Source organism: Panthera pardus, unplaced genomic scaffold (genome assembly GCF_024362965.1).
Source record: "Panthera pardus isolate Hobbes unplaced genomic scaffold, ASM2436296v1 HiC_scaffold_6, whole genome shotgun sequence".
NCBI lineage: Eukaryota > Metazoa > Chordata > Mammalia > Carnivora > Felidae > Panthera > Panthera pardus.
In genome coordinates this window covers 90,101,798-90,116,111 of record NW_026526991.1, presented here as the reverse complement: position 1 = coordinate 90,116,111, position 14,314 = coordinate 90,101,798, and the positions used below count along the sequence as shown (strand labels likewise).

The 14,314-nt window shown below is 34.3% G+C and overlaps 1 long non-coding RNA gene across 2 annotated transcripts in view; it reads right to left on the bottom strand.

The window, feature by feature from the left end:
- Window positions 1-12,796, bottom strand: part of LOC109268678 (uncharacterized) — a 38,085-nt gene extending 25,289 nt beyond the window's left edge. The window contains exons 1-4 of one of the 2 annotated variants that reach the window (XR_002080729.2): window positions 12,574-12,796; window positions 5,009-5,104; window positions 2,845-2,961; window positions 914-1,045 (exon numbers count right to left, since the gene is read on the bottom strand). This is a non-coding gene — a long non-coding RNA (uncharacterized LOC109268678). The remainder of the gene's footprint in view (window positions 1-913; window positions 1,046-2,844; window positions 2,962-5,008; window positions 5,105-12,573) is intronic. The other variant, XR_008419537.1, reaches the window with a different exon arrangement.
- Between the last annotated feature and the right edge of the window lie 1,518 nt (window positions 12,797-14,314).

The window sequence follows — 14,314 nt, the reverse complement described above, 5'->3', positions numbered from 1 at the left end:
ATGTTGTCAGTATATGAGACTGAAACAAAGTAAGGCCTCTATATAAACTTTTAAGATTTGGCAGGTGGGTGCAGAGATCTATTCATCTTGCTGCTGCCTAAAAGAAGCCTCATCTGGATGCTCCTTTGCTTATTAAACCTGCCACCTACAAATCTCAAGTGGCCTGCCTTTTTCTTCTGTCTCTCCCTCCCCTCCACGTGCAGAGACTGTTTCACATTTTATCCAGGAAGCTCCCAAGAGGGTTGTGAACCAACAAGGCAATTGAGTAAGGCTTTTTCTATTCTTTACTTTTCCAATCCCCAATCTCTTCTGACTTTGCTTGGACTTTGTCATGTAAAATCCCACTGCCATGTGACTTCCATGCTAGAGATGCCACATGTTAGCTCTCTAGGCAATAGCCAGGTGAGCTTTTAGCCAACAGCCAGCATCAGTGTCCAGCCCTGTAAGTTCTTGGTTATCTAGCCCTTTTATCCATCTTCAAGGACTGCAGCCTCAGCAACCATCTCACTATGTCCCCTGAGATACTTGAAACAAGAACAATATGGAAATGGGGTGCCTAGGTGGATCACTTGTTTAAGTGTCTGACTTCGGCTCAGGTCATGATGTCAGGGTTCATGGGTTCAAGCCCCACATCGGACTCTGTACTGACAGCTCAGAGCCTAGAACCTGCTTCAGATTCTGTGTCTCCCTCTCTCTCTGCCCCTCCCCACTCTCTCTCAAACATAAACAAACATTCAAAAAATAAAAAAAAAAAAAACAGTACAGATAGGTCATGCCCAAATTCCTGGCAAACAAAATCATGAGCAAAATAAAAATTGTTTTTTAATCACTTATTGTGAGGTAATTTTTTATATGTCAGTAGTAATTAAAACAAGAAAGTTATGATCGTTTAAATTACCCAGCAAATATTCACTTTCATGGATGTTGGATTTAGACTTATGATTTGCTTTGGCCAAAGGAAAATTCCTGAAATGGGCTTGTACACTGGACTTGCCTTCTTGTAGTTTTGATATTGTGATGAGAAGAAACTTGTGACCTTTGATATCTGGGTGCAGAATGAACACGTGAAGAGCAGAACTGAGCCTGGGGTTAACAGCAAGAATCCAAGCCCAGGCAGGCATATAGCCTGAAACACAGTTATCCATCTGAGCCAAGACCAGCAGAACTACCTCAACTGAGCTGCAGGTATTAAACATTTACTATGCAGATATTATGGTACTGAGAACAATATATATGTGTATCATTTGTGGTAGAAGTCAAAATCAGAGGTGGGGAGACTATGATTCAGCTCAGATAACCAATAACTGAATTTGCATAGCACAACAGTGGTGATTAAGAGCATGGGATTTGGGGAGGGACCTGAAATAGCTGTAGTTACATCTAGAGAAATTGTAATATCTTTTTTGAAACAGAGGAGAAAAAAAGCAGTGGTTCCAGAGTGTGAGACAGCTATATAAGGAGGTTAGTTTTCTAGGGTAAGATTGTATAGAGTGCATAGGATCACAAGAAAGTATTACCATACATTTTAAACTTCTCAGGTACAGACTTTAAAATTTATAGAAAGCAAAATAAGCTGAAGACTATCCCAGGTTGACTACAGCTGCATATGTCACAAGGAGCTTCTATCTCATCTTCCCACTGGAAAAATGTACTGTGGTTGTAACACAGAAACATGGAGCAAGGTCCCATTCATACTGACTTCCCTTCCCTTCCCTTCCCCTCCCATCACATCTTATAATTACCCAGCACTGCAGCTTTTAAATTTACCTTTAAACAATCACAACGGTATTAAGTCTTCACTCTCATTAAGAGATTGTAATTTTGTCCTTTGAAAGGGTGATTTGGCCTTAAGAACAATTTGAATTTTTCTTCTTATACAGGTCTCGAGAGAGAACAATTTGAATTTTTCTTCTTAAACAGGTCTCGAGATTTTCCTATGCTAGGAAATATCACACCTTCTATTAAATATTAATTATGATCTGGATGACCCACTTATAAATGTTAGTGTTCAGCTTTCATTTGCAAGAGCTCAGAGAAAGCTGCCCTCTGACTAATCAAAACTCACTTATACCACTAAATACGCTGATTGTTTTACCTTGATTTTGCATTTCAGTTTTCATAGTAATGCCACATGAATATTATGTATAAATTTTAGGGCCTCTTACATTAATAGGAAATACAAGATAATTGGTTTGGTTTTGTTGAAATAAGTAGATTTTGCCTAACATGGTCTATTCCAGCCCCAAATTTCCTACTACCCAACTTCCTTTTAACTTAATATTTGGGTGTAATTATCATAAAAATACACATGGAAGAAATTTAGTGAAAATTTAGTCCTATCATCAAGCTGCCTTAAATTATATTCAGATAAGTATGGAAGAGTCACAGAAAAGAGAGAGAGAGAGAGAGAGAGAGAGAGAGAGAGAGAGAGAGATGGGTCTATGATGACAGTAAAGACGGTTTCAGAATGTGTTAATATTTATTATTGTGAAAGCTTGTGATCATTTAATTAAGTTGCCTTATCTATTGCCTTAAATTCTTAAAAAGACAACCATATTAATCCAGCCTAATAATCACTTCAGAATTTTAAGTCTATTGATTCTTTTTCCTTCTAAAATCTCTTCAATAAGATCTGTCCCTAGAGAATTCTATAAAAGGGCAAATGATGTCTTTGCAGCCTTGGCTCTCTCGGACACTTGGCAGTTTAATGAGTCATTGTACTTATAAATGTTCCTGATTAAGCTCTTTTATTTTTATTCTGTAATTTAATTTATATCATTACATTTCACACAGAATTTTCTCATTCCAGCTACCTGATTCACACATCATTAAATGTCTACTTACGCCATTGATAGTCTCTTATAAACATCAAGTATGTTTTCTCTACTTGGCCTTTGATGATCTTTTGTAATAGATCTCTTCTTTCAAATGGACAGAGGTGATTTTTCATGTGTAAGACACCTGTAACATAGTGTGTGAAATCACTTAACTTAAAATCAAACTTCAATTGCATATATGCTGATACTGAAAAATAACTATGACTAAATGATAATGCTAAAAATTAATTACCTCCCCTGGATTTAATTTTCCCTAGATCTTGGACATATCAATTTTGAAGCAGTTCTTTGCTTACCAGGCTATGACTTTCCTACAACATAGTGTGAAATTTTAGATCAGACATACAACTGAGTATATAAATATGTATATAATTTTACACTGAAGCCTAAGCTGTAATATATATGAAATTCTAATGTAAATTGTCAATTCAAAATATAATCTTCCAAAATATAATTATCAGAACTGTTTCTAGATTTCTTGATTCCCCTCACCAACTTCGAGAATATAAAATAACTAAGTGGAAGAATCACAAGGAAATTTTCTTTGATGGGGGCTTTTGCTTCCTTCTGAGCCTTCTCCCTTGTCAAGTGGAGACATGAGGCCTCTCTCCCTTTAAGCCATAGGAGGCTTCCCTGGTATGTCTTAGTTAGAAATAAGTTCCCTGAGATTTGCAGACATGGGAGACTGAGACCTGGCTAATGTCTGATAAAGTCAAAGTCACCTTTGAACTGGGATATGATTCCTATATGGAAAATCTAGAGACCAAGGAAAAAGCTGATAAGACTGTTTTTGGGCAGATCTAAGTATCTGCCTTGAGATAGGTTTGCAGTCAGAGTTTTGTTTTTGGTTTTTTTCTTAATTTTTAACCTCTTTATTTTAGAAAAAGAGAAAGCATGTGAGCAGGGGAGAGGGGCAGATGAGAGAGAAAGAGAGAGACGCAGAGAGAGCGAGAATCTTAAGCAAGCTCCAGGCTCAGCACAGAGCCCAGTATGGGGCTTGATCCCACGACCCCAGGATTATGACCTGAGCTAAAATCAAGAGTTGGGTGCACTCAGAGTTTTCAGACATTACTTGCACAAATGTTTTCTAGAGATGAGAGTTGCATATAACTGGGGACCACAAAGAATCTGGAGGTATAATTGCTGACATTCTGGGAGTCATAAACGGTTATCCATCAGGGAACATCAGCAGGAAAAGACGGCAAAAATCTGCCAAAGACTCCCGGACACAGTCAGTTTTAACCAGCTGCCAGGGGTGGTAAGCTGGAAAGGATCCACAAATAGAGATTATCCAATTACCTTAAGTCTTCTCCCTCCCTCTTACCTGGAATATAAAAGAAGGCAAAATTTAAGCCAGCTGTGGAAAGTCTGGGATAACTCTGAGGCAAGAAGGGCAAATCTCAAGTCAAGTTTGATGTTTTTATTTTTGTAAAGAGCTTGAAATTCCAAATACTAAATTAAGACAGTATTTGAAGATTAAAATGTCTTGGGAATGCAAACTGGTGCAGCCACTCTGGAGAACAGTATGGAGGTTCCTCAAGAAACTAAAAATAGAACTACTCTATGATCAAGCAGTTGCATGATGGTATTTACCCAAACGATACAAAAATACAGATTCAAAGGGGTACGTACACCCCAATGTTTATAGCAACATTATCAGCAATAACCAAACTATGAGAGAACCCAAAAGTCCATCGATTGATGAATGTATAAAGAAGAAGTGGTATATATGCAGAATGGAATATTACTCAGCCATCAAAAAGAATGAAATCTTGCCATTTGCAATGATGTGGGTGGAGCTAGAATGTATTATGCTAAGCAATAATAGCCAATCAGAGAAAGACAAGTACCATATGATTTCATTCATATGTGGAATTTAATAAAGAAAAGAGATGAACATATGGGGTAGGGAGAGAAGAGGAGGGAAACAAACCCCAAAAGACTCTTAATGATATAGAACAAGCTATGGGTTGAGGGAGGGAGAGGGTAGGAGATGGGCTCGATGGGTGGTAGGTACTAAGGAGGACACCTGTGAAGAGCACTGGGTGTTGTAAGTGATGAATCACTGAATTCTATGCCTGAAACCAATATTGTACTGTATGTCAACTAAAATTTAAATTAAAAAAAAAGAGTAAGAAATAAAGAAAATTAAAATGTCTTGAAAGACTTACCTATAAGCAAGCAGAAAAAACAGGAGACCAACCAAAGCATTTATACAGGGCCAGGGAATTTTTACCCCAACTTGGTGCATTTACAAAGAATGATGGCTGACAAAAAAAAAAAAAATACGGACGTTATTACGTTATGAATTTTGCTTATTTGGAGTGAAGATGACATAATTTTTGTAAAGAAATGTACTTTGACTGAAATAAATTGTACTTTATTAAAAATAATAACATTTTGTTTCTAAAATATGATCCTAAAATTAACTAATTGCTTATATAACAAGGTTCCCAAAATTGTATTAGTTGAAACTTATTTAAATATATGTCAGGGCTTGAATTTAACTGGAATTTCAACCCAGAGTAAATAATATTAATTAGCTGTTTCTAAATTTTTTTCCAGCTAGTATTAAGAAAACATCTCTGTGTGTATACTTCCCTCAGTTAAGCCTAGCATGATACCTGACAAAATATATCACTCATAAATGGTGACTGATTCACCTGGAGGAGGCAATCTGTTAGTTTTGAATAATCAAACATTCAAATTAATACAAAGTCACATTTCTAGTTTACCTATATACTACAAAAAAGGTTATCATTACCTCCAACATCAGTAGACAAAAATCAAAACTCAGAGTTTAGTTTCCCCAAATCACACTGCCAGCAAAGCCAGGAGTGGAAGTTGTTCTGCTTGACTCCAAAGGCTGCGCTCTTTCCACTACATTTTATCCCTCATAATGAGCGGAAATAATTCAGTAACATACATGTATATCTTTCTAATGTAATTATTTAAAATCAAGTCGAGTTATCAATATATAACTGAACTAAGTCATTTTGCAAAGCTTTGATAAAACAAAGCAAAACAAAAACACTAAAATCTCTCAGTACTAAAATCTCTGTACTGATCTGGTTCTTTGAAACAAAAACAAGTCTTGATTTGCATGGTCTGTTAGAAAACTAGGAAAATTCTGAAGCTAATTTGTCTTAAAATGTTTACAATAGAAAGCATCCATTCATTGATATTTGCATTCAATGATTCATCAGGCATTTGTTGGGCCAACCTTGTCCAGTACTGCTTTGCAGGCCTGGGAGACTGATCCATGAACAAGACTATTCTTTTATGTAACTTACATTTTAGGTGGTTATTAAATTTACTAAAAGGCTTCCATGTAATAGGCATTTTTCTAAACGGAAAATAATTTTTAAATCTGTTTTGAAGCAGATATTTATATTAAGATTGAAACAAGGGGTGCCTGGATGGCTCAGTCGCTTAAGTATCTGATCGGCTCAGGTCTGATCTTACCGTTCGTGAGTTCAAGCCCTGCGTCCAGCTCTGTGCTGACAGCTCAGAGCCTGGACCCCGCTTCAGATTCTGTGTCTCCCTCTCTCTCTGACCCTCTCCTGCTCACACTCTGTGTCTCTCTCAAAAATAAACATTTATTTACTAAACATTTTAAACATCTTTTTTTTTAAAGATTGAGACAAAACTGCTTATTCATTGGCTAAATACATGTCTTACTGACTGAGAGACAAGTACTAAAAAAGTAGTATTATTATATTATTAATAGATATAAAAATAACCTTTAATACCTTTAGCAGCAATATCTTAAAACACCACAAGATGGTGACATTACTCTATAAGAACAAGACTGGTTCAATAGTATGAATATTTTTCAGTTTTCTAAAGCAAAAATTGAAGTTTTTTTTTTTTTACTGTTTTAAAAGCAAAGATGAGATTTCAAGAATACATAACTGTTGAAATCACATTAAAGAGTGATTTTCCAAATTAATATTTTAAAAATCTCTTAGACATTTTAAATAGTAGTATGAATAATGCATCAACCAGAGCTTTGGCAAACATTGAAGTTTCGCTTTTATAATTCTTGACCTAAAGTTATTGTGGCTCATCTGTTATGTTTACACACAACATTTTTTTTTCTCGTGGAGTTTCACTACTTGAATTTCCCTTGGCTGACCTTGATAACAAATTGTGGAATGGTTATATATCAAAACAACTTAAAATACCTTGATATTAAAAGAGATTGCACTGATGGTTTCTAATTATGCTAAACAGATGACTTATTTCAAGCTGATATTGATAAGTGTCAAAAGCTAAGAATTTGCACTAGCAACACACCCTAATCATACATGTCTTCCGTCTACATCAGATTTTAGGTTTTGCTCATTTATCAGATTGTTGCCAACCGTACATCCTTTTCACCCCTTACATTCTCCTCTAAATCATAGGAGAATCCCTTTCCAGTGTGGTCTTAGGTTAAGATCTAACAATGAGAGGCTCTCATTTGAGATCTCAAAGACAAAAGAAAAAGAGAAGCCCTTATTTTCCAATGGCACTTGCCAACAGGGACACAGGCAGGCAGCACATAGGAGGTTTGCAACGACTTTCTAAATGAATTCCTATAAATCCTCCACCTCCATGCTACAGGCACCTGGGAGGAGCAGCTTTTCCTGATATCATTCAAGTTGATAACATCTAAGTGAGCTTCTGCAAATTACCCATTTGAGGATTGTAGGCAGCTGAGGTCATCGACTGCAATGTAATTTTTGTAACCTCTAGCAGGATTTTCCTGACCTTTACTCCCCAGACCATTTCAACAGATGTGTAAACCTCCAACTTCCTGTATTAAAACCAATATTTCTTGGAAATACACAGAGTGGTATCTGCTTTCCTGACTTGGCCCACACTGATAACACTCGTATAAATTCCAACGAAAAAAATGTGAGAACAGATCATGTGAAAGTGTGTAGCTACGTTTTAGTTACCAGACTTAAGTACATAAGGTGACGTAACAACCTCAGAAGTACAGTTATAATAATCACAACAAACCCTCCCATTCAGAAAGAAGAAAGGGAGGCACATAGCAGTCACTGATTCATAGCAACTGTGAGTTCCTGCTGGCAAATTTTGCCAAGAGGGCTTATCTGGATGATAAAGAATGTTCCTTAGAATTTTATTATGCTTGCTTACCAGGAAGTGCCCCCCAATCCTTGTTCTTTTGACTTCACCCTCTGCATATTCCTTTCTTTTTCTTTTTTCTCCTCAGCCACTTCTTGCCAATAGAAATTTAGGAAATTTCAGGTCATTACACACCTTGAAGAGCCTCACTCTTTTTTTTTTTTTTTAATTTTTTTAACGTTTATTTATTTTTGAGACAGAGAGAGACAGAGCATGAATGGGGGAGGGTCAGAGAGAGGGAGACACAGAATCTGAAACAGGCTCCAGGCTCTGAGCTGTCAGCACTGAGCCCGACATGGGGCTTGAACTCACGGACCGCGAGATCATGACCTGAGCTGAAGTCGGCCGCTTAACGACTGAGCCACCCAGGCGCCCCGAGCCTCACTCTTAATTCAGGTTGGTTGCACTTTGACAGTATGTTGCTCTGGAACAATTTATTGGTCTTTTGTCAATTTTATTCTAATTAACTAAATGTTGCAAATGTGCCAATAGCAACACCTACAAGTATTTTCAAGAGAAGGCTCAGTCTAAAGTTATCTAGCTTTCTTGGGGGAGCCAAAGTTTTAGTCTTTTTGTTCTGAGCCACCTTCTGCAATGAAAACATTTGCTAGGACCACCTTGATCCATTCAGAGATTTTACGATAAAGGGCTTTTTCAACAAACATTGAATTGAATTTTGCTTGTAGGTTGAGTTGGAATCATTCTTTGCTTCTCAGAGCATTTCTAATGCATCTTTTACTATTTGGATAACAGAAGGAGTTGCATTTTTCAGCACTGCAACGTTATCTCTAATAACTTGGATTTTCTAACTATCTGATGCTTGCTGGAATATGAAACCATATAGTTGAAGTTTTATATTGCTTGGTATCAAAAACTTTGTTATGCTTCTTATCAATTATAAGAGTCATCTTTACAGTCTATACACCAAGGCACATATTATTTCCAAATATTGACAATATTATTTTTGTCCAATCTTATAATTATTTTTCAATCCTTTTTTTGTTTGTTTTTGCTTTGTTTCTTTTTGCTTCATCTCCTGCCAGGCCACTCAGTACAATGTTCAATGGAAATGATGTATCCTTCATCCATCCATGTTAGAGAGAAATCTACCAATGTGTCATCACTAAATGTGAGGTTGGCAGTAAGTTATCATGCAGACACTTTATATTAAGGAAGTTTCTCTCTGATCCTACTTTACTAAGAAGTTTTATCACTAATATATATTGAATTTCTTCAAATGCTTTCTCTGCATTTACTGAGCTAATTAAATGAGTTTCTTCTTTATTCTACTAATGCAGTGAATTACATTATTTGGCCAAAGAATGTAAAAAGAAAATCCTCGAATTCTCAACACAATTCTCATGACACATTATGCTTTTTTATACATGGCTTGATTGGCTTTTTAGTATTTTTTTTCTAGGATATTTGCATTTATATTCTTAAGTAAAATTGGCATGTAATGATCCTTTCTTGAAAAGTCCTTGTCAGGTTTTTGTATCAAACTTTGCTTGATACAAAATGCCACCTTCACTAATGACTTAAAATATTTCTTTCTTAAAAAACAAACAAAGAAACAAACAAACAAAAAATAAAACAAAACAAATAAACAAAACAAGAAAAAACTTTCCCTCTTTTTCTATTCTATGGGAAGTTTTCCTCCCTTAAATTTTCAGTGAAATTCACTGGGAAAGACTGGAGTTTATTGTATTTGAAGACCTTAAATTATGGTTTCATTTTATTAATAGTTTTTAAATGATTGAAATTTTCTCATCTCTTCTTGTGTTTTGTAAGTTCTTTATATAAAGAAATGTGTCCATTCATCTAAATTTTCAAATATTTTAGATTAAACTTGTTTATAAAGTTCTCTTAATACCTTTTGATATATGAACTATCTATGGTGATATCTCCTTTCACCCTTTTGGTATTAAATTTTTTTCTCTCTTTTTTGATCACTTTAACTAGAGGTTTATTCTTTCAAAGCTTTTCTTTGAACCAACCTTTGTCTTATTTGACACACACTAGTATATGTTAATTAGCTATTTCCTTAATTTTATTCAGGACTAATTTAATTTACTCCCCTAGTTTTACTAGTTTATCCTCTCATTTTTATCATTTCCCTCCAGTTTTCTTTAATTATATGCTGGTGTGTATTTTGCAACTTCAGGAGTTGGATTCTTAGATCACTGAGCTTAACTCTTTCATTTATTTCAAATATATCTGTTTTAGCTTTATATGTCTAGACGAAAGAAGTAGGAGAAAATAATAGCTGTAAAAGATAAAGACCAGTGGACTAATGCTGAGGAGGCCAAGCAAAATGTAAAACCTGTGTATTATATCTGATATTGCAAGTCAGATTGCTATGCATTCAGATACAATTTAACTAACTTAACTCCACCATGGCATCTTTATCCTTAAATTGATTCCTCTGATAGCAATATGGGTTCAGCTATTAAATGGAAAATTCTCTAGAGTTATCCGTGATATTCTAGGAAGATCCTTTGTTTTGTTAATGCTTACTAACACCAGGTTTTTACTTGTTTGCTATAAAATCTGTAATACAGCAGGGAAAATAACAATTTTCTAGGCAAGTTGAAAATACACTTAATAAAATATTTATTTCTAAATATGTTCAGACTCTTTCAATTCTATGAATCAACAAAATAATCAAATTATCTGTAACATTTTATGGGTAAAAGTGTGTATTTTGACTCTATATCAACAAAAATTTCTAAACATGTTAGAGCTAAGATTGTGATAGTATTTGTATTAACAATGTAAACCTAGAAGAATATTTAATGACATGTAAAAATTTCATGATAATTTATTAAACGAAATAGCAGGTTGAAGAATCACAGTAGTCAAAGCCTGATAATGATAGCCTAAAATGTCAGCAGTTGGAAGCTGTATTCACTCCAGATGAAATATAAACACCTTAAGTTTTTGAAAAGATTATTTTTAATGTCTGGAGTCTTTAGAAAGCTAAATAAAGGAATTGCATCACTAGGTAATCTTCTCCAAAGTTGAAAAGGCATAAATGATACAAAAAAGAGGTATGAAAAAGTAAGCTGAAAATCTGACAAGACAAAAATGCCATCTCTAAAAGAAAAATCTCTAATGGAGGAGAGCTGAACATAGTCAAAGTAATGAAGTGCAAGTAATGAAGTTCCGTGCAATCCAATATTGAGAGACAATTAGACATAATAAGTACAAAAAGAGTATTAGGAGACTTGAAGAACAAACTGAGAGGCTTCACCACCTCCAACAGGAATCCAAAAAACACGGGCGAATCATAGAAAACCACTTAAGAAAAGAAAGGCTTGAGTCCTGAGAAACAATTTGCATTCTGAGTAACAGGTAACATAAATAAAATAAGTTCTTACCGAGTTATATTACATTGAAACTACAAATTAACAAGAATTAAAGGTAAACAATTATAAATGCAAATGGAGAGGAAAGTCAGATCACAAACAAAAAATCAGACAGTTAGACTCACAATATACTTACTATCAACAATAATAAATGCCAAATGACATCGGTATGATGTGCTGAAGGAAAATAACATTCAACCGAAATTTCTATTTCCAGCTGCATTATTGTTTAACAGTACCAGTGGGGCACCTGGCTGGCTCAGTTGGTAGGGCATGCAACTCTTGATCTCAGGATCACAAGTTCAAGCCCCACACTAGGTGTAGAGCTTACTTAAAAAATATTTAAAGTAAAAATACCAGTATAATTTAGATAATTTCAGATAAAAAGAATGAGAGTTCACACAGATACACACTAAAAGGGTTATTAAAATAGATACTTAAATAGGAAGAAAATTGAGCCCAGATATGAGGAGTGGTTGTATAAAACATATGATGAAAAATGGTGGATTGAATTAGCTATTGATTTGTGAGCCATATGGTAGCTAATTGGTGAGTGAAAAACATGACAAAGATTATAAATCAATAGTAGCAAGAGAGATTGTTCAGAGAGTGGTTAAGACAATGAACTTTTTGTCTTTTGAAGAGATAATATTGTTGCATAATTTTACATTTGTTAGAAAAAAATAGTTAAGGATATATATTACATATTTAAGAACAGTTATATACTCTATTGCTTCTAAAGCAACAGAAGCATGAGGAAGAGATAAAGATTACATTATCTGTCCATGCAGGTGCATAAAACAAAAGGGAGTAAGGTATTAAAAATAAAAGATAACAAAAAACTGGTAAATAAAAAACACAAAATAAATCCCACAGTATACAGAATCATGATAAATATAAGCTAGTTATACCCATCCATTTAAATAAGGAAATTAAAACATAACATGCTTCATCTGCTCTCAAGATGTATGGTAAAGCTATATATCTTATAAAAAATTTGAAAAATAACAAGATGAGAAAATATTAAGCAAAAAGTTTTCAGAAAAATACTTTCCAAAATACAGCCAACGTAATAACATTAAAACAGATTTATTTGGAAAACTGATACATTAAATATAAAAGGAAATAAACTTGAATTTAAGGTAAAAGGCAGAGAAGCAGATGGACAGAGTACATAACAACAAAAGGCATAATTTAATAAAAATTGTGTTAGGCTTACTAGTACTCACAAATATCTTGTTACCTTGTCCTTCTAGACACATGGAAACTTGCACTTTTCATTTCCTTTGCAGTGAGGTGGTCCTATGTGAGTAATTCTAGGTAATGAAATGAGAGCAGAAAAGACGTGTGTCCCTTAGGAGTTGAGAGAGTGGAGAGCACATGCATGATTCTCCAATCTGGCTCTTCTACTGCCAAAAAGACTGAGGCTATCTGTTCTTGATCAGAGTATTCCAACAGAAATATATGTGACTCACATAGGTAGTTATAAATTTTCCTTAAGCTAATTAAAAAAAAATTAAACCAATAAAACTAATTTTAATAACATTTTATTTAACCCAAATATATCCGGCATAATGCCATTTCAGCATGTAATCAATATAAAAATTAGTAATAAAATGTTTTACATTTTTTCATTGAAATTCAGAGTATTTTATACTTATAGCATATCTCTGTTGAGAGCCACATATCAAATGTTCAGTAATTAATATGAGTCCTACCATATTGGATACCACATTTTTGCAAAGTGGACTTTCCATGCGGAGCCCACATCACCTGGGGTTGCTGAGTTATCTTACAGATGACAATTTCCCCAAGGAATCCACTAGGTCCATAATGGATTTTTGTATGGGAAAGAAATAAATCTTTGCTGCCATTGAAAATTTATTCTTTATGCTGCCTCATATTTTACATATCACAAAAATACAAAGATAATAGCAATGATAACTTTCTAAGCATACACAAACATAGCTTTGAAATATACAAAGCAAAAACTGATATAATTCCAAGAATAATTCATAAAACTTGATCATTCAAGGAAGTTTTCATGCATGTCTATGAAAAAGTTATAAACAGTAGCTCATTAAGTAAGGTTACAGAAGCTTTGAATTAACAGTTACTCTATTGAACATATACAAATGGAACCTATATCTAACAATAGGTACTATTTGCTTTTTTAAGCATAGATGCAACATTTTCTTTATAATTTTCATGGGCCACTCTTGAAAGAATTATCAATAAAACCAAAAAAAATCACATCATATAGACTATTTACTCTCACCATAATGTGATTATGTAGTGGTACAGAACTGAAAAGAGATCCAAGTCTTGTGTGTTTGAAAACTCAAATGCATGTATATTCCACAATCATTCTCACAAAGAGAAATGATAATAGGTTCCAAAATCATAAGAATTGTAGACAACATAAATAGCCCTGTCAGTGAATATAGAATGCAGCTAAATAGTTTTTAGTGGAAATTTTACAACCTCAAATGCATTAATTTAATAAGAAACTTTGAAGAAATTGTTAAGCAGTCAATTCAAGAAGCTTGGAAGAGAACAGAGACCTTGTCTTAAGAAAGTAGAAGAAAGAATATCAAAAACAAATAGTATAAATAAACTTTGAAAAGCATGAGAAAATATTTTTTAAAAAATTAAAAAAACACAATTATGTGAAACCTCTAGTAATATAGATAAAGAAAAAAAGTGATGGTACAAATAAAATATATTACAAATAGAGAAGGGAAAAATAAGTACATAGAGTGGTTTTTCTTTATAATAAGGAAAAAATTTAAGAAAGGTTTTTGTTTTGTTTTGTTTTTTAAGTTTATTTGGGGACGCCTGGGTGACTCAGTTGGTCAAGCTTCCGACTTTGGCTCAGGTCATGATTTTGCAGTTTGTGGGTTTGAGCCCCACAACAGGCTCTGTGATGACAGCTCAGAGCCTGGAGCCTGCTTCGGATTCTGTGTCTTC